At 45.9% G+C, this 27,046-nt stretch overlaps 1 protein-coding gene across 1 annotated transcript in view; it reads left to right on the forward strand.

Annotated features, from left to right (window-relative positions):
* The window catches only part of ACIN1 (apoptotic chromatin condensation inducer 1), a 219,613-nt gene that overhangs the window by 57,713 nt on the left and 134,854 nt on the right, over positions 1–27,046 (forward strand). The gene's annotated exons all lie outside the window — the stretch shown is intronic.

Genomic DNA, 27,046 nt, shown 5'->3' on the forward strand with positions numbered 1-27,046 from the left:
GCTAAAAGACCAGGGGGTTTTTTTCGATTTTTTTTTTTTTTTTTTTTACTGCGTGACTTTAACGGACAATTGCGCGGTCGTGTGACGCTGTACCTAAATGAATTTGACGTCCTTTTTTCCCACAAACAGAGCTTTCTTTTGGTGGTATTTGATCACCTGTGGGATTTTTTTTTTGATCATGCGCTATAAACAAAAAAGCGTAAATTTTGCAAAAATAACAATATTTTCCACATTTTTTTTAAATGAAATTCCCAAAAAAAATGTAAAAATCAAAATTTTTTAACATTTTCGGCCAATTTGTTTTATGCTACATATGCTTGGTAAAAAAAAATCTCAAAAAGCGTATTTTGATTGGTTTGTGCAAAAGTTATCGCGTTTACTAACAAAGGGAAAGATTTTTGTCATTTTTGGTGTTTTTTTTTTTTACCGCGTAATGGCGGCGATCTGCAATTTTTTTTTTTTTCGGTACTGCGACATTGCGGCAGACAGATCGGACCCTTGACTGACATTTTTGACACTTTTGGGGTTACCAGTGACATTACTGCAGTAATCAGTGCTATATATATGCACTGTTACTGCAAAAATGACACTGGCAGGGAAGGGGTTAACTGTATTGGAGAGGGAGGGGTTAAGTGTGTCCTAGGGGCGTGATTCTGACTGTATAGGGACATGGCTATTGGTGTAAAAACAAAGATCAACGGTCCTACATAGTAGAACCGTCTGATCTTCATTTTTACACCAGGGAGAATGATGGGCGGCTTGTTTACATAAGCCGCTCCGCCTTTCTCCCTTCACCGGATCGATCGTAGTGTGACCTGCGGACATCGGGTCCGCCGGTCACACGCACTGACTTGTCAGTGAACGAGCTGCGGCGGGCGCGTGCCTCGGCAATTGGCTCTTAAGTCAGTGACAGGCGAGTGACGTACCCATACGTCACTCTGCCTGGCCGGGGCTGACCGCCGCAGTATATAGTCGTGCGGCGGTCGGCAACCGGTTAAATGCAGATTAAGCACACACATATACACTGAGCTTGCATGAAATGTGCAGCACTGCACACCTAACAGACTGATAAAAAATTTTTTTCTTTCTCCTCCTCACTTTACTCAGGTGAGGACAAGATCGTTCACTGCACCCCCACACAATACAATCAATGTAGATCGCTGTCTGATTAAAGCAGATTGTTCCTATCCTATGCTTTCCCTACAAGCAATCTCTCCAGCCTGGCCCAACAGTAAACTCCTATCTCTCCCTCCGGGCAAAAAGATCGTGCACTGCACCCCACACAATCAAATCAATGTAGATCGCTGTATGATAAAGCAGATTGTTCCTCCTATGCTTTCCCTACAAGCATTCTCTCCAGCCTCGCCCTACAGTAAACTCCCATCTCTCCCTCAGCAGCAGTCAGGAACCTCTCCCTACAGTAATTATAGCAGAGTGACGCGTGGCGCTATGTGTTTCCAGCCTATATAGAGTCTGGGTCACATGCTGCACTGGCCAATCACAGCCATGCCATTAGTAGACATGGCTGGGATGGCTTCTAGGGCACACTAGTTAAACGCTTGCTGATTGGCTGCCTTGCACCTGTTGAAAGCGTGCCATTAAAACCGCGCAAAAACATCAAATAACGTTACCGAACAAGGGACAGTACCCGAACATACAGGGAAATGTCCGGGTACCGAATACCGAAAAGTCTGGTACAAACAATACAGTCCGGGTTTGCTCAACCCTAGTCTTAAGTGTTGGTCTGTAGACCCAACCTCTAAAAAGGGCTTAACTGATCTGCCTTTTCAGGGAGATCGTCTGTTTGGGACTACCCTGGATGACATCATTCAGAGTCTCACCGGGGGGAAGAGTAATTTTCTTCTGCAGGCTGGTAAGGGTAAGGAACCTTGTGGTAGACGTGGCCCATCCCTCTCGGCTCATAGAAAGGTTTTTCGTCTTTCAGGGTCCACTGACAAGGGTTCAAAGCCGTTCAAGGCCTCTTCAGGAGGATCCAAGCAACCTTGGTCTGATAAGCTGAGAGCAGGATTCTCTAGACCCGCGGACAAGGCTCTCTCAGCATGAAGGTGGGTCCTCACCTGTGCCTGGGGTAGGGGGACGTCTTCGCTGGTTTCCGGGCCCTCGGACCTCCTTGGTGCAAGACAAGTGGGTCCACGGATTACGGTCCGGCTACAAGATCGAGTTTCGTTCTTACCCTCCAGAAAGGTGCTTTCCTTCCAATGTGCGCCTGTCCCCGGACCCATTGCAAGCTCTCTTTGGGGCAGTGCAAGCCCTGTTGCTTCAGGGTGTGATTGTCCCGATTCCGACCTCTGAACGTTTTCAGGGTTTTTACTCGAACCTGTTCACTATCTCAAAGAAAGGGCATGGTGTGTCCAATTCTGGATCTCAAGGCCCTGAACTGCTTTGTGCAGGTACAGAAGTTCAGAATGGAGTCCATTTGCACAGTAGTGGTATCCCCGCATTAGGGGGATTTCCCAGCCTCTATTGACCTCGAGAACGCTTGCGTGCACATTCCAATATGTGCCTGTGACCAGCGCTTCTGCTTTGCTGTAGGAGAGCATTATCAGTTTATGGCTTTACCCTTTTGGTCTCGCCTTCGCTCCTCCAGTCTTCACAAAAGTGTTGGCCCCGGTTCTGGCATTGCTAAGTCAGTGGGGGAGCGCAGTACTGGGCTAACTGGACGACGTCTGCTGCTGTGGTGGACAACGTGGAGGTCACTTTACAGACTCTGAGGGAGTTTGGCTGGCTTCTGAATTATCAGAAGTCTACTCTGGTTCCCTCCAGCAAATTGGATTATCTGGGTCTGACTCTGGACTCAGCTCTAGCCAGAGTGTTCCTTCCTCTGGACAAACTCCAGAAATTGCATGCTGCAATTCATCTTTTGCGGTCCAGCAGATGGTCCTTTCTCAGAATTATCTCAGTCGGCAGGAGTTGGACCAAGGGGAGTGGTCCCTTCATCCGGATGTGTTTTCACCAGTTATGTCTCTAAAGGGGCACCCATGAGGTGGGTCTTTTTGCGTCTCAGGCTCAACAAAGGTTCATTGGTTTGAAGCACGGTCCAGGGATCCTCTGGCAGACGCGCTGTTGGCTCCGTGGGGACAGTATCATCTGATCTACGCCCCCCTCAAGCTTCTGTCAAGGCTTTTGCACAGGGTCGAGGCAGAGGCAGAAGGAATCTTGGTTATTCTAGTGGCCCTGGACTGGCTTCGCCGGTCTTGGTACACCGACCTAGTGCAGGTGGTCGCTGACGTTCCTTGGAGACTAGCTCTCAGGGAAAGCCTGTTGTCTCAAGGGCCAATCTTTCATCTTGCTTTACAGTCGCTGGCTTTGATGTCTTGGCTGTTGAAAGCCAGGTGCTGAAGGATAGTTTTGCCTAGGTCGGTGATCCTGCTAAAAGCTAGGAAGTCTACCTCTAGGAAGATCTACCATCGTAAGTGGAAAGTGTACATTTCATGGTGTGAGTTGCTTGGTGTTCTCCCTCGCTCTTTCTCGATGGCTCGGGTCCTGATCTTTCTTCAATGGAGGGATTGAGCAGAAATTGGCCTTGAGTACCATCAAGGGCCAGGTTTCAGCCTTGGCGGTCTTCTCTCAACGACCCCTGGCCATGCACTCCCTGGTGCGTACCTTTTTATTCAGGGGGTTGAACATTTGGTTCCACCAGTGCGGTCTACTCTACCGCCTTGGGATCTGAACTTGGTGCTTTAAGTCCTCCAGAAGCCTCCCTTTGAAAATATTCGGAAGATTCCCCTGCTTAAGCTGTCCCAGAAGGTGGCCTTTTTTGTGGAGATCCGCGCAGGGTGTCGGGAGATGGCGGCGTTATCTTGTCGCACCCCTTACTTGGTGGTCCACAAAGATAAGGTGGTTCTTCGCCCCTGTCCTTCGTTCCTTCCTAAAGTGGTCTCTGATTTCCACTTGAATGAAGACAATGTGTTGCCTTCCCTATGTCCCATGCCAAAATTTCCTAAGGAAATTGCTTTGCATGCCCTGGATGTGGTTTGGGCGATTCAGGTGTACCTGGCAGCTACGGAGTCTATTCGGAAGTCAGACTCACTATTTGTGCTCACAGATGGGCCTCGGAAAGGACTCCTGCTTCTTCTGTGACCATTTCAAAATGGATCAGTCAAACGGTGACTCAGGCCTTTTCGTTAAGGGTCAGGTTCCTCCTTTCCCTGTAAAGGCACACTCTACTCGAGTTCTTTTTTTTTAATCAGATAATTTTTATTAAAACTTTTTTACATCATAACAAAAATAACTACTCGAGTTCTTAGTGCCTCTTGGGCCTTCCGTCATCAGGGGTCAGTGACGCAGGTTTTACAAGGCGGCCACTTGGTCGTCGGATCACACTTTCACAAAATTCTATAAAGTGGATGTGTTGGCATCTGCGGATGCTTCTCTTGGCTGCAAGGTTTTGAAGGCTGCTGTTTAGAGGGTCTGTTCACTCTTTGGGGGAGTATTGTTTCAGGTGGGCTCCAGTTGTTTTTTTTGTTGCGCTCTTATCTGGTTGGCTACGGTTTAGCCTTAGGATTTTTTTGTGTTCCCACCCCTCATGTTTGACACTGCTTTGGATTTTTGACTTGCCGTAAAATCCATTTCTCTGGTGTTCATTGACGGACACAGCATCTGCCCCTCTATGGAGTTGTAATACTTCTGACACTGCTTGTAACAAAACTGAATACCTATAGCAGAGAGGGGGAATATACCTCCCGGGACTGCCCAGTCAAGTTCTTTTTTCTATATGTAAAGAAATCAGGTGCGCTGCCCTAGTGCATATGTGCAACATACAAAATGATGCAAACAAATGAACCAAAAATGCAATAATAGGAGGTGGCCTCCTATCTAAGTGGATGCCCTATCGGGAGAAACGCGTTAGAGAGGAGGTGCCGCGTCATCACATCTAGACCAGGCAGCGGTCCGCACTGCAGACGGACCCCGCCATACAGCTCCTCCGTGAGGGAACTCGCTATTATTGTCTTCACAACTGTAAGTGCAACCATTTGTTTTTAATAAAATCTACTGTTGGTAATGCACTATTGCGGTCCCCTCTGTTGTGTCCCCTATTATTGAGGTCAACCAGACTAAGGAGTTACAGCAGCCAATCAGAGTCTAGTCACCTCTGGCAGGATCTTCTTTCGTCAGGCTTTCTGACTGGGTCTGTTCCTCTTGGACACAAGCAACTACATCAGCCATCCTAGAGTCCAGTAACCCCCGGCAGGACAACTCATCACCATAGAACCAGGCTTCTTGTTTGGCTTTTGTCCGGTAAGAGTCTAGGGAGCACGAGTGTGTCAGAGTGCCTTCTGTATTTCTGGGAACTTTTCTACCTGGCTGCATGACCTTTGGAGCGGTCATATTCATATATGCCCTTAACGTTTAACTTCTGGTAAGAGGCCAAGCTGGTGGTGGGACTTTGCACCTTCCAATCACAGTTCACCTTTCCCCAAGCTGGAAGTTTATGTCACCATTTTTTGCACTTTATTTATGGACTTATAACATGGACGTTTATTGCACATTGGTGTATCACTAGTCACCTTCTGGACATTTTTTGTTTTACACGAATTGCATATGTTTTCATTTTTTGCATTATTATTGCATTTTTGGTTCATTTGTTTGCATCATTTTGTATGTTGCACATATGCACTAGGGCAGCGCACCTGATTTCTTTACATATTCTACAACATACACTCTAAGGTAGCAGCACACCCTATATTGAATCAGCGCACTTTCCTACCCACCAAGTTCTTTTTTCTGCCTAGTGTCCTACTGATGTAGGGGGCAGTGTAACCAACTGGTCAATCTAAGGAGGTGTGTCCATCAGTTATCAGAGAAATTGATTTTATGGGAAGTCAAAATCCAATTTTTTTGGTTCGTGCTGCTCTTAGATGCAGTGAAGATCCGCTTTAAAGAAGCCGCCTCTCTTGTTCTATTTTGATGCTGGGGCTGCAGATGCTGGTGTGGTCGAAAGCATAAGACAAAGCTCACCATAGTGCACCAAGCACATCTTTGGATGCCATTCAAAATGCTTCTATAGAATGCAAAGTATTACAATTTTGATCCATGTTCACATGGTCATTAAAGGTTCTTTAATTCTAACCCAACAAACTATGGTAATAAAATGCAGGAACTTTTTTAACAAAAAAATTGTAGAAGATGTTGGACTAACGTTACTAGTTCAAAGAAGTATGGCCAAATCTTTTTGGCCATGCTTCTCTTGTTGGTCACAGGAGTACACTTGTTCTTTCCTGTAACCTAGAATCAGCTGACGGCAGGCTAAAACCTGCAGTCCGCTATAGAAGGTAAAAATACATGAGTATGAAACCACTCATTATTTTAAGAGTGGAAATCTAAGCACCGCTTCATCCATATAGGACTGGGTACCTCCACAACTGAGTAAAGTTAAATGGAAAAGAAAACACCGGAGAAACCTCAAACCAAAGGGGGGGAGGGGGGAACGACGACTCCGAAAAAGTAGTTGTAAAGGAGGACCAACAGCGGTATAAGATATACAAAATGCTAATCTTTATTGAAAGTTTAAATATCACATGTTGTGAAAAGATATATTGCAACCCAAACACCGAAGGTTAAAAACACACAAGCAGCATATTCACAGAAGGTACAAACCCCAGGGCCCCAATCACTCCAACTAGCATACCACCAGTATCTTCCCTAGAAATCAACTCTTATGGGTGGATGGATGGGGATCTAATTTAAATAGGTCAGGGACACTCCTGGTATCTGGTTGATCTAGTCCCAAAACGTCTATCATCCCAAAACATTAGCCAAAAAAGATGAAGAACGGGAGAGAAAGAAGATTTTCCTTTTCCAAGGGTTTGAGATAATGGGTATAGGCTGTAAAGTACTCTCTTGGTCAGACTCGTAAAGGGAAGCTATTGCTGGGGGATGGCTTCCAATGGAAAGAAGGACTTGTGGGTGAGGCTCTGATGTAAAGATTAATTCCCCAGTATTACGGCATATCTGTCTGCTTGGGCGAATCAGTATGCACCTAGCTTCAGAGCAAGTAATTGCCTGTGTAAGCCCCTCATGCACAGTTCCACATAGGCTGGGTATCCAACATGCACCTTGTCCTCAAATGTGACAGTCTAAATAGCATGTGAACTGAGCTGTGTTGCTGACTATAGTGCAGGGTCAGAGGGAAAAGCGAAACTTAGGTGCCCATCGGCTTCTCACCACACTTGTATGTCCGGATAGCCTTCTTCCTCTGTCTGAAAGTCTGTATGCTCTCCTTGTTAAAAATCACTTCGGGCTCAGTTCAGCTGTTCGAAGAGGCTTTTCTGGCAAGCTCTCAAACCTGCATTCATCAAAGCTACTTCAGAGCTGACGTGCAGCACTTGGCGTGGGCTGGAACTTGCCCAGATACCTGGTGGAGTGCATGTTGGAGCGCAGAGCTTTATGTGCTGCTGACAACGCATTTCTCATACATCACATATGCTTCATCAGGACGTGGTGACGTTCTCACTTCTCGTCTATTTATAGTGACAGGCTCACAATTGGCAAGTTAAAAGTGACTGCGTCACATAGCACACCCTCTAGTGGTGAAAAAAATAAAAAGGTAATAAAAACCTATGGTCTCATTGGAGATACAGTAAACCCCCGCTCCATCGTGGTTCAGTTTTTGCGGTCCCGGTATATTGCGTTTTTTTTGTAATGTTTTTTTACTATATAAATCATTAAAAATTAAATATTTTTGTGTTTTCCATAGCTCTTGCTATGTCTCTCAGTATCTTTTATGTGTTTAAATGAGTTTCTATTGTTTTAAAAGTGTGTTTAAAGACCTTTAAAATGCTTTTACACGTACAGTGACAGTAAAAAAAACATGCCTACAATGCATTTTAATAGGGTTTTTCTATTTCGCGGATTTTCACTTTTCGCGGCTGGGTCCGGAACGTAACCCCCGCAATGGAGGGGGGTTTACTGTATTGCCTAATAATAGTTTAAGGCACAGTTCCCTCTCTTACTTTAGGGGTATCCACCTGCTGGACAAACAATGGTTTAAAGAGAGAAACCACTCGCACTTCACAGGAACAGACATTCAATTCATATCATGACCTCAAAGGTAAGAATAAAAATAAAGGCAAAGGTAGAGATAGAGCCCTAGCCGGACAGTTTACGTTAGGGTTCTAAAAAGACCTTTAAGCTCATTTTATTATTTATCCCTTTGGGGGCCAAAGTATCCAGCCTAAAAATCCATGATTTTTCCTTCTGAAGCAAAATCGTGTCAGTCACCTCTGCGACTAGAGATTTGTAGGGCAAAAAATCCCTTTACTTTTAAACCTATTGGGCTACCACCATGTTCTGCAGCAAATTGTAGGCAAATAGGTGTTTCCTATTTCAAATAGAAAGAGATGGGGATAAAAGAGGAGGATGAAAATCCTTAATACTGGGAAATCTTCTCAACAATGCCTTCACAACATATGTGGGGATCAGCCTAACCAATCAATACATGCAAAAAATATATCCCACCTAAGGGTCGGACAAAAAGGGGTTATATGGCTAGATTATGTGAATAGGCAAATGTGTAATTCCAAGTATTTATAATGTAATGAAAAATATGTCAATACATAGATTGCGGGTGTAAGCAATATATAAAAAATAAAGTGCAGTGACATATAACATAGAAACGAGACAAGACAATATATATACAGCTAGTAGCTATAACCGGCCGGTGTGTGTTGAAATCAAATGACAGGGGCAATGGATAAATCCACAGCTGATGCTGAATAAAACCTTATAAAAAGGGAGGTTCCCCTGGCAAAAAAGTCCCCCTGGAAGCTCGGACACAATCAGGAAGTCCATATATTCCAAAATAAAAAAAAAAAAATATATATATATATATATAGCACACAGGACCAGCATGAATGTTGTTCCTGAAACAATGGCTCGTTGTTAAAGTTCCACATTTGGAATGCAAACAGTCTGTGATGCAGTGAAGAGGTCTGCTGGATTTAGTGACTGCTTGTCAGGTAACAACAAGCAACTGTGAATTATATGAGATGCATGGAGTGAATGGTGGTCAGATATTCTGTGATCTCCATAGCGGTCAGGAGAAAGCAGGCTACACGCTGTGTGAAAGATTGAATACAAATGTATCTTAAGGACTGCTCCCTTTAAAACTGTGTATCATGGAAGGGTCGGCAGATCAGCAAGCTGGTATGTTGTTTGCAAAGGTTGTTGCTTTTGCTATATAAACAGGGGAGATGTATAAGAGCTGATGGTAATTTAAACAGAGCTTGGCTGTGCTGAAATCATGTGTGACAATTGCCAAAAGTAGAAACAGTCAGTTCAACTTGATGCACGGTGCTCTATATTACTTTACAGCTGCTTTATACTCTCCCCTGGCTAGTTCCTGGGTATGGGTTAAATCTTCTTGAGCTGCTGATTCGAATGCCGTGATTCCTTCAGGGAGTGCTCGCTGTGTTGGCCTCTGGAGATCCCTCTGCTGGCAGGAGCTAAAAGGCTTTTGTCGGGACTTCACTGTGAGTCCGCCATCCATCGGGGGTTCCTGGTAAGAAGACACCGCCGTTTAGTGACGTCAACGCATTTCGCTATCTGAATAGCGTAGCTTCATCTGGACGTTATTAGGTCAACAGCTGATCCCTTAAATACGTGTCTCTTCAGCTGTACGGCCATCAGGTGTGTTTAACAAGCAAGTGAGGGAGTTTCTTAAATATTTAACTCTTTGATGCTGTTAACCAATAGTGGATGGTTCACAAAAAGGAACTATTTTCCATATTTCATAAAGATGCAGATTGAGGCAAAAAATATAAGGAGATAAAATCTAGTTATCCTTCAGTCGGGTCAGGATAGAAAAATTGTTTCCTCCTTGAGTTTAATACTCTTTAGGTGTTCACCAAATCGCACACTTAACTGACGCTTGGTTTTACCAATATACATTTTCCTACAGGGGCACTCCAAGATATAGAGTTCTCTTGGGGTAGCACAATTAATGAGTTGTTTAATCTCAAAACTTTTTTGCCCAGCAGAGTCAGAAAAGGAGTTGGATCAATGCACTAATCTGCACATGTTACAGTGTCCACAGGCAAACATCCCTTTCAGGTCCGAGAGATCCTTAAGCCAGTTTTTATTGATAGTCCTCTGGAATTCAGATTGTACCAGAGTATCTTGTAAATTTCTAGCCCGTCTAGCAACCATCATTGGTCTAGGACAGTGATGGCGAACCTTGGCACTTCAGATGTTTTGGAACTGCATTTCCCATGATGCTCATGCACTCAGTGTAGTTGAGCATCATGGGAAATGTAGTTCCAAAACATCTGGGGTGTCGAGGTTTGCCATTACCGGTCTAGGGCCTACAATTGCCTTTACTCTCTTTGATCTAGTAAGGACGTGCCAATGGTCCTGCAACACCTTGCCTACTGCATTCCATTGTGCCCCATGTTTAGTAATAATTCTAGGTTGAGTTTCAGAATGTTTTGAGACACCTGTTTTTAAGGCCAAGGGGTAATTCCTTATTCTTTTACCTGCCATTTTCTTTGCTTTCCTAAAGGGTCCTATGTGATTATCCTCTGCCCCTAAACCTCTTGTAGAGGTCATCAGCCTCATGTCGATAATTATCCTCACTTGAGCAGTTCCTTTTGAGTCTGAGGAACTGACCAACTGGGATTCCCTTAATTATGTGCTTGGGGTTATGGCTGTATGCATCAGAGGCGTAACTAGATTTCTCAGGGCCCCGGTGCAAGAAATCATGAAGGCCCCCCCCCCCCCCCCCGAAAAAGCATGTTTTTGACCCTTTTTTTTTTATTTTTTATTTTTTTGCAATATAACAAAGTAAAACATTTCGGTTTCTGGTGAGGGGTGAGGGGTGTGGGATCAGGGGCGGTAATGGTGGTGAGGGGTGTGGGATCAGGGGCGGTAGTGGTGGTGAGGGGTGTGGGATCAGGGGCGGTAATGGTGGTGAGGGGTGTGGGATCAGGGGCGGTAATGGTGGTGAGGGGTGTGGGATCAGGGGCGGCAATGGTGGTGAGGGGTGTGAGATCAGGGGCGGTAATGGTGGTGAGGGGTGTGGGATCAGGGGAAGTAATGGTGGTGAGGGGTGTGGGATCAGGGGAGGTAATGGTGGTGAGGGGTGTGGGATCAGGGGCAGTAATGGTGGTGAGGGGTGTGGGATCAGGGGCGGTAATGGTGGTGAGGGGTGTGGGATCAGGGGCGGTAATGGTGGTGAGGGGTGTGGGATCAGGTGCGGTAATGGTGGTGAGGGGTGTGGGATCAGGGGAAGTAATGGTGGTGAGGGGTGTGAGATCAGGGGCGGTAATGGTGGTGAGGGGTGTGGGATCAGGGGCGGTAATGGTGGTGAGGGGTGTGGGATCAGGTGCGGTAATGGTGGTGAGGGGTGTGGGATCAGGGGAAGTAATGGTGGTGAGGGGTGTGGGATCAGGGGAGGTAATGGTGGTGAGGGGTGTGGGATCAGGGGCAGTAATGGTGGTGAGGGGTGTGGGATCAGGGGCCGTAATGGTGGTGAGGGGTGTGGGATCAGGGGCGGTAATGGTGGTGAGGGGTGTGGGATCAGGTGCGGTAATGGTGGTGAGGGGTGTGGGATCAGGGGAAGTAATGGTGGTGAGGGGTGTGGGATCAGGGGCGGTAATGGTGGTGAGGGGTGTGGGATCAGGGGCAGTAATGGTGGTGGGGAGGGGTGTGGGATCAGGGGCGGTAATGGTGGTGAGGGGTGTGGGATCAGGGGCGGTAATGGTGGTGAGGGGTGTGGGATCAGGGGCGGTAATGGTGGTGAGGGGTGTGAGATCAGGGGCGGTAATGGTGGTGAGGGGTGTGGGATCAGGGGAAGTAATGGTGGTGAGGGGTGTGGGATCAGGGGCAGTAATGGTGGTGGGGAGGGGTGTGGGATCAGGGGCAGTAATGGTGGTGAGGGGTGTGGGATCAGGGGCGGTAATGGTGGTGAGGGGTGTGGGATCAGGGGCGGTAATGGTGGTGAGGGGTGTGGGATCAGGGGCAGTAATGGTGGTGGGGAGGGGTGTGGGATCAGGGGCAGTAATGGTGGTGGGGAGTAGTGTGTGATCAGGGGCAGTAATGGTGGTGGGGAGGGGTGTGGGATCAGGGGTGGTGAGGGGTGTGGGATCAGGGGCGGTAATGGTGGTGAGGGGTGTGGGATCAGGGGCGGTAATGGTGGTGAGGGGTGTGGGATCAGGGGCGGCGGTGGTGGGGAGGGGGAGTGAGATTAGTGGCGGCGATGGTGAGGGGGGTGGGTGGATGATGGGGTGGGATCAATGGCGGTGATGAGAGGGGGTGATGGATTGGAGGGGGGTGGGATCAATGGCAGTGGTGAAGGGGTGATGGTGGAGAGGGATCAGTGGGAGCGATGGTGGGGGGGGGGTGGAGGAGGGGTTGGATGTGGTGTCACCACTACCTCTGTCTTACTGATCCCATCCCCCTACCACCGCAGATCTCATCCCTACACCCCCAAAAGTTCTGTTGTAGAGGTTGAGATCTGTTCTGTGCCAGGCATGGGATGGGATCATTAAGAGGCAGCATTCCAGTAAGCCAGCAAGGGTGGAGTTTGGGAAGGAAGGCAAGTTGAAGTTCACTTACTTTTAGCAGTCAGTCGAGTCAAGACGATTTCCCCCTCACTCAGGCTCAGGCAACTCCAGCCAGGCAGACACAGCATGGAGTCTCTTCACACTCGTCTGGCAGAGGGGAGAACTCCTCCTCCCCCTGCACTCTATTGGTGTCAGCTGGTCAGCTGACTTTCAGTGACTGACCACCCCTGCTGCCTCACTGCATCAGCCCTCTCTCGGATTGGAGGATCGGCAGGGCTGAGGGCGGTGCAGGCAGCACAGCAGCAGAATGCAGGTACTCGTAGATTGCTTTACACTGACTGCACACATGTCATGCCTGTACCTCTCCTCCCTGCCCCCCCCCGCACAACGATCGGGGAAGGCGGCATCCAGCCTAGTTTCTCACTCACTCAGCTCAGCCACCACTAGCGTACTGTCATCAGGCGGACGGACGGGCCCCCTCACGCCGCGGCCGCTGTAAGAAAACGGGGCTGGCGGGCCCCCCCTCAGGTAGCGGAACTCCAGGGCCCGGTCGCAACCGCGACCGCTGCGACCCTGATAGTTCCGCTACTGGTATGCATGTAGCAGGGTGTTGGCCGCAGTTTCCTTCCTATACGTTGCCGTGGTGAGTTTACCCTCCGTTAGCCTAATATATAGGTCTAAAAATGAACCTACCTGTGGGTCAACCACATAGGTCAGGTTGACATTTCGAGTGTTTTGGTTGAGCTCTTCCATGAATAGTTTTAGCTCATCAATGGTACCATCCCAGACCATAAATACGTTGTGGATGTACCTTTGCCAGGTCCGAGCATGGCCAATATACATCTGTGAGACATACACTACCTCCTCTTCCCACCATCCTAGGTGTAAACAAGCCTCCAATGGTGCCCACGGGGCTCCCATCGCCGTGCCCCTAATCTGTTGGCAATATGCACTCGTAAAATTGTTTTTAAGTGCCAATTCAAGGGGTTCAATCACAAACTCATTTTGGGCACCCATGGACTAGAATTAAGATTCCAAAAAGTGGTTGAATGCTACTATACCCCATTCATGTGGGATAGACGTATACAGAGACTCAATGTCGATGCCCACCAGAAGCATATCCCTTGGGAGGTTCATATCAGAGATCCTATTTAGGACATCTCCAGTGCATATTGTATATGATGGTAGATCACTTACCAACCAACTCCTTATTAAGGGAATGTATGTATTTACCCAGACGTTCCAGAGGTCCTTTGACTGCCGACAATATCGGCCTCCCTGGTGGATGTTGTATGTCCTTATGGATCTTAGGAATTATATAAATGTTGGGGATAATAAATTCCTCCACCCTTAGCATTTTGTGTATCTTATACTGCTGTTGGTCCTCCTTTACAACTACGTTTTCGGAGTTTCCCCCTCTGTTTTGAGGTTTCTCTGGTGTTTTCTTTTACATTTAAAACCTGCAGTCAACTGATGTCACAGAGCCACTCCAGGCTCTGGAAAGCTCCCAACAGTGTCGGGATTCTCCCAGATGCCTGAGCCAGCTGCTCCTGACCTTTCCCCAGCCCGGCGCTTCAGTGAGAGCTGGAGGGGCAGAGTGGAGAGCAGTAACTGACAGTCACCTTTCTCAGCTCCAAGTGTACCAAGAACTAAGCAATCAGCAGTTATGTGATCGCTCAGTTCTTGGGCTTTGAGCCGGTGATAGCTGCAGCAGGTAGGTGAGTATGTAGGTTTGGGTTTTTTGTATTCCCACGCTTCTTTCAGTGTTTAAGGAAAAAAGGCATTACTCGCATGAGAATTAATAAATTCAAAACAAAAGGCTCAGGTTTAAAATAAAATAACTATTCTAATATATTTACCTGCTCTGTGCAGTGGTTTTGCACAAAGCAGCCCTGCTTCTCCTCTTTTCGGGAAGAGGAGAAGGCTCCTCCCCCTTCTCTTGGCTCCTCCCCTTGCTGAATGCCTCCAAAGCAAGCTGTTTGCTATGGGGCACTCAGGCGTGCTCGCTTCCGACCTGCAATGAGGGTAAAAATAAACCCAACAGGAAAGCATTGGATAGGCAAAGAGTGCTCGACAAGGTAATATACCAACTAACACACAAAACAGAAGGGAACACAGAGGAACATAGCAATATACAAACATCAAGAGGAATCGGCACTATCTTTGGAAATGGTATCCAAGCCTCTGCTGGACTAAATATTACCATGCCTGCCTAGAATTGACCTTCATGCACTGGGCTCTGCTTATGGCACTTTCCAGACCTGAGTGTACTGTGTTAGCTGCTGAGTGCTTTCCAGATCCAGGGCCGTGGCACAGCCGATTTAGCACTACACTATTTTGTAGACGGGTTAGTCAGTATTTTCAGTCTTATCTCCCAAATGAGTCTCCTGTCAATGAATATGTGGAGAACTCTTTGGCTGAAATGTGAAACTTCAATGTAAAAACCTCTTACTGCACATGCCTTTTGATGGTGAATGGCTCTTTGGGAACACCACTCCCCCACTGAGGCCCAGAAAAGTTCCTTTTGTTACATCCAGGTTTTAACCTCCAAGACTGGACCCAATCAAGGGGCCCAGTTCATCTGCAAACCCTTGGCTCCCACATTTCAAATACCTTCAGTCCTCCTTGGAATGAAGAAACACCTCTCATTTTCAATGGATTTGTGTTGACCTTTTGCAGACACCTGGTCAGAAAGCATATTGGATGCTTGGGTAAGAAAAGTGTTTTCCAGTGTCTACAAGCTAGAGTTTGGCTTTCTGCCCCCTCCCTGTTTTATGCTATGCAGTTTGCCTTTGTCCCCGCATAGATTAGCAAATCTCCAAACTGCTATTGCACATCTCCTGAGCCAGTGAGGGGTTGCCATTGTTCTAATGGCAAAAAGGTTTCAAAGATTTTACTCCAATCTTTCCACTGTTACAAATTTAAAAGGGGGCATTTCCTGCCCCCTTCGAGTACAGATATTTCTCATAGAGTCCACTAGGTCTGTTGAACTAGTTCTGTTGAATTACTCCTCTACTTTCTGGTCTGTGTGGACATCAGGGACACGTACTTGCATGTTCCTATGTTTCTAGCACACAAACACTACATCAATTTAGCTGTGGGGAAACAACACTACAAGTTTGTAGCCCTATAATTTGTTTTATCTTTTGTACCTTTGTTGTTGTATCTTTGTGTTCACCAAGGTATTTGTACCCATGCTGGCCTGCCTATACTCCCAGAGTGTTTCCATTGTGGGAAACCTGGATAATCTCTTTACCAAGGAAAACGTAATTACAAATACTGACGATATGCTGCTGACCTTAAAAAGGTTTGGTTGGATCTTGAACCTCCAGAGGTCATCGCTGGAACCAACAAATTGCTTAAAATAATTTGTCCTAGACACCAACCAAACAAAAAAAAGGTTCTTACCCAAGAAAAAAGCTTCTGACTTCCAGTCTTTGAATATATATACCATGAAAGTTCTTAGCTTGATGTAGCCTCCTTCAAGGCAGTACTGTTGCTCAGTTCCACTGCAGGCCCCTATAAAGCAGCATTCTCTTGTTGTAAGCTTCTTGAACTGTGGCTGATTGACCTCCCCATTTATTAGTGCCTGCATAGTTCCGGAGCCAAAGCAATTTGGCAGAGCTAGCTGTATGACGCCAATGAACTTTTTATCTGTCTGTAAGGGAGGCATTCTGGCCACTACTGTTAGATGGAAATTCTTCCTACTGGCTACAAATAGAAGAGGCATTTAACATTCTGCAGATCTGAGTGATTTAGTTGTCCCTGCAATGCTGGACACCCCTACTGGAAGATTTTCCTATCAGGATCTAGTCAGACAGCACCACTGTTGTGGTATACATCACCTACCATAGAAGAACCAGAAGCCTAGCCAGGGCAAGGGCATGTTCCAGCCTTGTCTGAAGTGCACATTCCAGTTGTGGACATTTGGCAAACTTCCTCAGCCAGCAGTATCTGAACGTGGGGTAATGGTCCCTAAACCCAAAACTGTTTGGGGACTTTGTTTCAAGTGGGGGATATTAATTGTGAACCTTCTGGCCTTCAGACTCAACAACCACAAACTGGACAGAGATCTTAAGATGCAGAGATGCCCTGGCATCTCCTTCAACCAATCATCCATCTCTGTACTACCTAAACGACTCCTTTTGTCCTTTAAAAGTTTTTCCTTCTCTGCCCCTGAGAATTGAATCAAGGGCAGTCTAGTGATCCTCCTATATCTGGACTGGCCTAGATGGATGCGGTATTCTAACCTTTTCAAGCTTCTGTTGAACACCCCAATGCGCTCTTCGCTGGCTTTAATAGCATGGCCGTTGAAGTCCAGGTCCATCTATCTGATTTGGCTGTTCCCTTACCATTGAAAGCTAGGAAATCTACATCCCTGCATTTGCACATGGAAGGCTTACTTTGCTTGGTGCAAGGAAGGAACAGTTCACCCTAGGAACTACTCCACGGGACAGATCCTGACCTATTTGCAATCCGGTCTGGATCAGCATTTAGACTTGAGTATTCTTAAGACCTGTTGTTGGCCTTCTATTCATTGGCTGATACTTTTGTTCAGGGGGTATCATATCATCCCTCCTGTAACTCTGTGTAATATAAATAATTTCATTGGCTCTTAAAGACCCTCTAACTTTAACTGATTAGGGATATTTCACTTTCTAGTCTTAGGCAAATATTAGAGCTCTAATACAGGCATGAAGGATCAGATTTCTGGATGAGATACGGTGCCTGATCCTGAGCTTGAGGAAACCCTTGATGATATCCCTGGTTGGAGTATAATCATTGGAAACGGCTGGTTAACCGGAAGCAAGGGCTCATGCAGCTTATGCATAAAGGCGTGATTCAATGTGATATGTGGTGAGTGTCCATTGCATAGGGGAGCACAGACGGTGTGGTGAAGGCTGTTTGAACCTTTGTTTGAAAACACTGGTGCCTCGCATCTGAGGAAGATTTCACATACTATACCTGGTTTCCTGCATTATGTTTGGACACTTTCAATTCTGAACATTATGAACTGTTTCAGATATGTGGAAGGACTCTTAACATGCATCGTCAGTGTATGTTTAAGCGCTGCTGAATGTCTAATATGCTTGATTAGGATACAAGGACTGAGTAGCATTTTATACATTTTATATACAGAGCCTTAATGTACTTAACTTTTACATCGGAAGCCCTACTTCACGTCAGAGGTCCCCACTTCTTGTCCAAGTTCTCCCTTGTATTGGAGTCACCTCATATACGAGTCCTGTCCATCACATCAGAGGCCCTCCCAGTTATGCAGAGCCCCCAATCACACAGTCTCCTCGTCACATCAGAACCCTACCTTTTGGACTCAGCCGAGCAGCAGAAGGAGGGAGAGGATGTCTGGAGGAGGCAGACTTTATCTTCTCCTGAATTCTGGGGGCATGCCCGGATCAAAGTCATGCGTTGCCATGGTGCTGGCGAGCCAGCTGCCATTACCATAGCAACGAATGATGCCGTGGGGTTGATTTCCTAAAATTGGAGAGTGAAAAATCTGGTGCAGCTGTGTATGATAGCCGATTAGCTTCTAACTTCAGCTTGTTCACTTAAGCCTTGAAAAAAAAAAAAAAAAAAAACTGGAAGACAATTGGATTCTATGCAAAGCTGCACCAGATTTTGCACTCTCCAGTTTTAGTAAATCCACCCCTATGTGTCCTTGCCCTAAAGCGTCATTGCTTGTTTTAGTGTTGGCAACTGGCCTTCTGCACCATGGCAATCCCATAACATTGATCCGGTGGAAACTGGGTCCCATTTAGGGGGGTAAATCAAGTGAGCACCTACAGCTGAAGCACCTTAGTTGACTAACACTCCTTTTAACCGCTTCCATACAGAGCAGTTAGACACCCTTCCTGCCCAGACCAATTTTCAGCTTTCAGCACTCTCACACTTTGAATGACAATTGCTCAGTCATGCTACACTATAACCAAACAAAATTTTTATCATTTTTTTCACACAAATAGAGCTTTCTTTTGGTGGTATTTGATCACAACTGGGGTTTTTTTTTTCGTGATATATGCAAAAAAAGAGCAAAAATTTTGAAAAAAAAAACACTTTTTTTTAGTTTCAATTATGAAATTTTGCAAAAAATTAATTTTTCTTCATACATTTGGGCCAAAATGTATACTGCTACATGTCTCTGGTAAAATTAACCCAAATTAGTGTATATTATTTAGTCTGTGTGAAAGTTATTGAGTCTAAAAGCTATGGTACCAATTACTGAAAATTGATCACACCAGATGTACTGACTGCCTATCTCCTTTCTTGAGGCCCTGAAATGTCAGGACAGTACAAATACCGACCAAATGACCCCTTTTTGTAAAGTAGACCGTCCAAGGTATTTAGTAAGAGGCATGGTGAGTTTTTTGAAGTTGTAATTTTTTCCCACAATTCTTGGGAAAATGAAGAAAAAAATTTTTTTTCTTTTTTTTCCCACAAAGTTGTCAATTTATAAGCTATTTCTAACACATAGCATGTACACAGCAAAAATTACACCCAAAAATACATTCTGCTACTCCTTCCGAGTATGGCGATACCACATGTGTGAGACTTTTACACAGTCTGGCCACAAAAAGAGACTCCACGTCCAAGAAGCACATTCAGGCGTTCTAGGAGCATAAATACACATAAAACTTTCTTACTACCTATCACACTTTTCAAGGCCCTAGAGCACCAATACAATGGAAAAGTCCACAAAATGACCCCATTTTGGAAAGCAAACACTCCAACGTATATTCTATGAGGCATTATGGGTCGTTTGAACATATCATTTTTTTCCACAGGTTTTTGGAAAATGTGGGAAAAAAATGAAAACTTTTTTTTTTTTTTACACAAAGTTGTCAATTTATAGGATATTCCTAACACATAGCATGTACACAGCAAAAATGACACCCCAAAATACATTCTGCCACTCCTCCTGAGTATGGCAATACCACATGTGTGAGACTTTTTCACAGCCTAGCCATATAGAGGGGCCGAACATCCAAGGAGCATCATCATGCATCCTAGCCACTTGCCTAGGCCTATTTTTGACATTTGGTGTTTACAAGCTAAAATCAGTTGTTTTGCTAGAAAACTGCTTAGAACCCCCAAACATTATATATTTTTTTTTAGCAGAGACCCTAGAGAATAAAATGGAGATTATTGCAATATTTTTTATCACACCGTATTTGCGTAGCGGTCTTCCAAACGCAATTTTTTGGGAAAAAATTCACTTTTTTTAATTAAAAAATAAGAAACCAGTAAAGTTAGCCCAATTTTTTTCCATAATGTGAAAGATAATGTTACGCCGAGTAAATAGATACCCAACATGTCATGTTTCAAAATTGCGCACGCTCACGGAATGGTGACAAACTTTGGTACTTAAAAATCCCCATAGGCGACAATTTAAAAATTTCTACAGGTTGCCATCTTTGAGTTACAGAGGAGGTCTAGGGCTCAAATTATTCCCCTTGCTCTAACGATCGCGGCGATACCTCACATGTGTGGTTTGAACACCGTTTACATATGTGGGCGGGGTTTCTGTATGCATTCGCTTCTGCGCGCGAGCTAACGGGGACAGGGCGCTTTAATTTTTTTTTTTTTTTTTTTTACTATTTATTTTATTTATTATTTTTTATTTTTACACCGTTTAAAAAAAAAAAAAATTGATCATTTTTATTTCTATTAAAAGAAATGTAAATATTCCTCGTAATAGAAATAGGCACGACAGGACCTCTTTTTTGTGAGATGTGGGGTCAAAAAGTCCTCAGATCTCACAAGTACACTAAAAGATAGAAAAAAAAAAAAAATAATAATAATTATAATATAAAATGGAAAAAAAAAAAAAAAAGGACCTTTAAACCGGTTGCTAGGCAACAACATTTTCCATAGCTCCGGTCCTCCAAGACCATAGAGTCAAGTGAGGGCAAGCTTGCCCTCACTCGACATCCTGTCTGTGAGGATTCGGGACCGGATCGTTTTCCCCGCTGCCGGCGGGTCCGGTAAGCGGGGAAAAGGACCGGAACGCGTCGGGAGGGGGGGGGGGCGCCTCTTCCGCCATCCCGGAAGGGTGATCCCACGGCGAATCCGCCGCTGGGACCACCCTTATCGGAAAGCCAACCGTCCACCGTTTAAAAAAATACCAGGGTTATGGCAGCTATCTGCTGCCATAACACCGGTATTTAGGTTTAAACGGAGGACGTATATAAACCTTTTTGGACTTGGACATGGTGGCTGTATGAAGGGTGACAGGTACTCGGGTACTTTGTTGGGCAGGTGACAGGTACTCTGGTACTGATGAGCAGGTGGCAGGTACTCGGGTACTCCGATAGGCAGGTGACAGGTACTCGGGTACTCTGATGGGCAGGTGACAGGCAGGTGATAGGTACTGATGAGTAGTACTCACTGACTGATAGGTGATAGGTGATACTGTACTGATGGGTACTGATGATCAGTACTGATACGTGATAGGTACTGATGAGTACTGATGAGTAGTGATGGGTACTGATGATCAGGCGGCAAGTACTTGGGTACTTCAGGCGTCAGGTACTCTGATGAGCAGGTGGAAGGTACTCGGGTACTCTGATGGGTAGGTGACAGGTACTCAGGTACTCTGATGACGGGTACTCCGTTGACAGGTACTCAAAGTACCCGAGTACCTGTCATCAGAGTACCCGAGTACCTGTCATCAGAGTACCCGAGTACCTGTCATCAGAGTACCCGAGTACCTGTCAGAGTACCCGAGTACCCGTCATCCGAGTACCCGTCATCAGAGTACTCGAGTACCTGTCATCAGAGTACCCGAGTACCTGTCATCAGAGTACCCGAGTACCTGTCATCAGAGTACCCGAGTACCTGTCATCAGAGTACCTGAGTACCCGTCATCAGAGTACCCGAGTACCTGTCATCAGAGTACCCGAGTACCTGTCATCAGAGTACCCGAGTACCCGTCATCAGAGTACCCGAGTACCCGTCAGAGTACCCGAGTACCTGTCATCAGAGTATCCGTCATCAGAGTACCTGAGTACCTGTCATCAGAGTACCCGAATACCTGTCACCAGCCCATCAGAGTACCCGAGTACCTGTCATCTGAGTACCTGATGACAGGTACTCGGGTACTTTGATGGGCTAGTGACAGGTGCTCTTTATTGGGGGGGGGGCAATCAGTGTGTTTAGGGTGCACTGTAGTTGGTAACTAGCTGTTACCACAATCTCCTCCTCACACAGGATCAGTGTGTGAGGAGGAGAACACGGTGACAGCTAGTTACCGTGTTCTCTGTTGACATTTGTGACCGGCTGTGATTGGACACAGCCGGTCACGTGGTAAAGAGCCAATTTCATTGGCTCTTTACCTAGATCGGGGATCGACTCTGTCCGAGGGACGAGCCTCGTCCCCGATCGCTGCTCTGCGCGCCCCCGGGGGCGCGCATTGCAGAGAGAACGAGCGGCTCGTGCTGGAGCCGCTCATGTGATCAGCTGTGATTGACACAGCCGATCACGTGGTAAACAGCCAATTTCTATTGGCTGTTTACCTTGATCAGTGATGGGCTATGTCCGAGGGACGAGCCTCATCCCTGATCGCGCCGCTGCGCGCCGCCGGGGGTGCGCAGTAGCAGCTAGAACGGGCCGACGTCATATGACGGCGGCCCGGATCTAGACAACCACTTTGCCGACGTCATTTTACATGACTCGGTATGGAAGTGGTTTAGGAGCCCTCTTTGATAATACACAACGACAAGTTAGTATTGAGGCCTAGAGCCTTCTTCCTAAGGTGGTTTTGGCTTTCCACCTCCACCAGGACATTGTTTTTCTGTCTCTATCTGGTTCCAGTACATCAAAAGGAATTTTTTACTTGTATGATCCTTATTGTACCTATTCAAGTAAATTGATATTAACATGTAATTTTTGAAAATGGTTTAAAAAAAATAAAATGAAATAAAATAAAGCTTTTAGAAGTTTCCACTCTTTAGCAATTTTTCTGAACTGAATGTATCACACACGTTTTTTTCTTCCTCCACCTAGCTCTGTATACATTGTTTAAAATATTCCAACTTTGCCTTAAAATATGCTTTAAACATTGAGAGTTCCAAGGAGCCATTTTAATAAGAGTGAGGTGTGTCCATGCAATAGAACTATACGGCTATGTATATTGGACATCTAAATCTAGGGCACTTAATGCTTGCTTACTGTTCTCCTGTATTGTTAGCATATTGGGAACAATGTATTCATCTTAATTGTACAGTACAGGACACAGGCAGAGTATTCATACACCATGGGTTAACGGTGTGTACCTTCAAGTGACTGGACACTGGCAAAGCTTAAGAAAACATCCCGATGGGGAATTCCCCCTATAAAGGTAACCTACTCCGTGAGTCCTCAGTTTTGTGCTAGAATTTTAAAGAGATGGACCTTTTTCCGTCACTGAGAAAAGAACCCTTAGCTTAACTAAGCTGGACTTTATATACAGTCCAGTGTCTTGGACAGCCCTTTTTTAAGCACAAAGCTTAGCCCACAAAGGTCTCTAGGTCTTACCCAAAGTGCTCTCACTCTTAAGAATGGGGGGACATCTGGGTCACAGACGCCCCTGACCTGTGGGTTCAAAAGGGTTCAAAACTCTACCACCCCAGCACTTCTTTCAAATCAACCAAAAACTGCTACAGGACCGTTGGATTTGCAGAATGCCCTGAACCACCTCTTGTCCCAGGAAGATGAGGTATAAGTACTGCCGCAAGACAGGTTTAAAGGATGCCACTCAAACCTGTTTAAGGTACCGAAGCCCAGTGAGAATATTCGGGACTTAAAGTGGTTGTAAAGCCAGAATGTTTTTTTTATCTTAATGCATTCAAGAAATAAGATAAAAAGCATTCTGTGTACAGCAGCCCCCCTGAGCCCCTCTAATACTTGAGGTCCATCTAGATCCAGGGATGTTGCAGGAGTGGCTCGGCTGCCTGGGACTCCCATCCCCATTGGCTGAGACAGCAATGCGGCACCATTGGCTCCCGCTGCTGTCGATCAAAATCAGTCAGCTAATGAGGAGTGTAAGGGATGGGGCTGGGCCACTTCTCTGTATCTGAATGGACACAAGGAGCTGTGGCTCGGCTCAGGTACCCCCATAGCAAGCTGCTTGCTGTAGGGGCACTCATCCAAAAGAAAGAGCCAGGAGAGCCGAAGAGGGACCCGAGCTGCTCTGTGCAAAACCACTGCACAGAGCAGGTAGGTAGAACATGTTCTTTTTAATTAAAAAAAAAAACAAAAAAAAAACAAGACTTTAGTATCCCTTTAAAATCCTTCAAAAAGTTCCTTCAAATTCCAGAAACCTATTTTATTAATTAATTGGGGATGTCCCATGGTGTATGAATACTCTGCCTGTGTCCATTATTGTATCATTAGGAAAAGAGGAATTTTCACTTGCCTGTAAATGTCATATCTTTGGAGTAAAGTACAGCCTACAGGACACCCTCTCTTCCATTTCTTGGATTACGCTCAGTGGGTTAGGGTTTTAGGGAAGATGCCCATTGGGTGTTCCCCCTGATGCTTTGCTAGTGTCCAGTCACCTGAAGGTACACGCTTATAACTCATGCACAGTTTCCTGTACTGTACTTTAAAATCGAATTTACAGGTAAGCCAAAAATCTTCTTTTTTTTTTTTTTTTTTTTTACCCCCTATTAAATTATTTGTCCTGTACCTATGTGTTTGAATTAAACTAAAGGCTATTCACATTGTTTTTTACTACTACATATAACCTCTATTTGGTTCACAGAACCTTTAGCGGAGTCCGAGGAAGAAAATACGAATCCTGACATTGCTGGGACCACCCTTATCGGAAAGCCAACCGTCCACCGTTTAAAAAAATACCAGGGTTATGGCAGCTATCTGCTGCCATAACACCGGTATTTAGGTTTAAACGGAGGACGTATATAAACCTTTTTGGACTTGGACATGGTGGCTGTATGAAGGGTGACAGGTACTCGGGTACTTTGTTGGGCAGGTGACAGGTACTCTGGTACTGATGAGCAGGTGGCAGGTACTCGGGTACTCCGATAGGCAGGTGACAGGTACTCGGGTACTCTGATGGGCAGGTGACAGGCAGGTGATAGGTACTGATGAGTAGTACTCACTGACTGATAGGTGATAGGTGATACTGTACTGATGGGTACTGATGATCAGTACTGATACGTGATAGGTACTGATGAGTACTGATGAGTAGTGATGGGTACTGATGATCAGGCGGCAAGTACTTGGGTACTTCAGGCGTCAGGTACTCTGATGAGCAGGTGGAAGGTACTCGGGTACTCTGATGGGTAGGTGACAGGTACTCAGGTACTCTGATGACGGGTACTCCGTTGACAGGTACTCAAAGTACCCGAGTACCTGTCATCAGAGTACCCGAGTACCTGTCATCAGAGTACCCGAGTACCTGTCATCAGAGTACCCGAGTACCTGTCAGAGTACCCGAGTACCCGTCATCCGAGTACCCGTCATCAGAGTACTCGAGTACCTGTCATCAGAGTACCCGAGTACCTGTCATCAGAGTACCCGAGTACCTGTCATCAGAGTACCCGAGTACCTGTCATCAGAGTACCTGAGTACCCGTCATCAGAGTACCCGAGTACCTGTCATCAGAGTACCCGAGTACCTGTCATCAGAGTACCCGAGTACCCGTCATCAGAGTACCCGAGTACCCGTCAGAGTACCCGAGTACCTGTCATCAGAGTATCCGTCATCAGAGTACCTGAGTACCTGTCATCAGAGTACCCGAATACCTGTCACCAGCCCATCAGAGTACCCGAGTACCTGTCATCTGAGTACCTGATGACAGGTACTCGGGTACTTTGATGGGCTAGTGACAGGTGCTCTTTATTGGGGGGGGGGCAATCAGTGTGTTTAGGGTGCACTGTAGTTGGTAACTAGCTGTTACCACAATCTCCTCCTCACACAGGATCAGTGTGTGAGGAGGAGAACACGGTGACAGCTAGTTACCGTGTTCTCTGTTGACATTTGTGACCGGCTGTGATTGGACACAGCCGGTCACGTGGTAAAGAGCCAATTTCATTGGCTCTTTACCTAGATCGGGGATCGACTCTGTCCGAGGGACGAGCCTCGTCCCCGATCGCTGCTCTGCGCGCCCCCGGGGGCGCGCATTGCAGAGAGAACGAGCGGCTCGTGCTGGAGCCGCTCATGTGATCAGCTGTGATTGACACAGCCGATCACGTGGTAAACAGCCAATTTCTATTGGCTGTTTACCTTGATCAGTGATGGGCTATGTCCGAGGGACGAGCCTCATCCCTGATCGCGCCGCTGCGCGCCGCCGGGGGTGCGCAGTAGCAGCTAGAACGGGCCGACGTCATATGACGGCGGCCCGGATCTAGACAACCACTTTGCCGACGTCATTTTACATGACTCGGTATGGAAGTGGTTTAGGAGCCCTCTTTGATAATACACAACGACAAGTTAGTATTGAGGCCTAGAGCCTTCTTCCTAAGGTGGTTTTGGCTTTCCACCTCCACCAGGACATTGTTTTTCTGTCTCTATCTGGTTCCAGTACATCAAAAGGAATTTTTTACTTGTATGATCCTTATTGTACCTATTCAAGTAAATTGATATTAACATGTAATTTTTGAAAATGGTTTAAAAAAAATAAAATGAAATAAAATAAAGCTTTTAGAAGTTTCCACTCTTTAGCAATTTTTCTGAACTGAATGTATCACACACGTTTTTTTCTTCCTCCACCTAGCTCTGTATACATTGTTTAAAATATTCCAACTTTGCCTTAAAATATGCTTTAAACATTGAGAGTTCCAAGGAGCCATTTTAATAAGAGTGAGGTGTGTCCATGCAATAGAACTATACGGCTATGTATATTGGACATCTAAATCTAGGGCACTTAATGCTTGCTTACTGTTCTCCTGTATTGTTAGCATATTGGGAACAATGTATTCATCTTAATTGTACAGTACAGGACACAGGCAGAGTATTCATACACCATGGGTTAACGGTGTGTACCTTCAAGTGACTGGACACTGGCAAAGCTTAAGAAAACATCCCGATGGGGAATTCCCCCTATAAAGGTAACCTACTCCGTGAGTCCTCAGTTTTGTGCTAGAATTTTAAAGAGATGGACCTTTTTCCGTCACTGAGAAAAGAACCCTTAGCTTAACTAAGCTGGACTTTATATACAGTCCAGTGTCTTGGACAGCCCTTTTTTAAGCACAAAGCTTAGCCCACAAAGGTCTCTAGGTCTTACCCAAAGTGCTCTCACTCTTAAGAATGGGGGGACATCTGGGTCACAGACGCCCCTGACCTGTGGGTTCAAAAGGGTTCAAAACTCTACCACCCCAGCACTTCTTTCAAATCAACCAAAAACTGCTACAGGACCGTTGGATTTGCAGAATGCCCTGAACCACCTCTTGTCCCAGGAAGATGAGGTATAAGTACTGCCGCAAGACAGGTTTAAAGGATGCCACTCAAACCTGTTTAAGGTACCGAAGCCCAGTGAGAATATTCGGGACTTAAAGTGGTTGTAAAGC

Source organism: Pelophylax lessonae (genome assembly GCF_965119305.1).
Source record: "Pelophylax lessonae genome assembly, chromosome: 1".
Classification (NCBI taxonomy): Eukaryota; Metazoa; Chordata; class Amphibia; order Anura; family Ranidae; genus Pelophylax; species Pelophylax lessonae.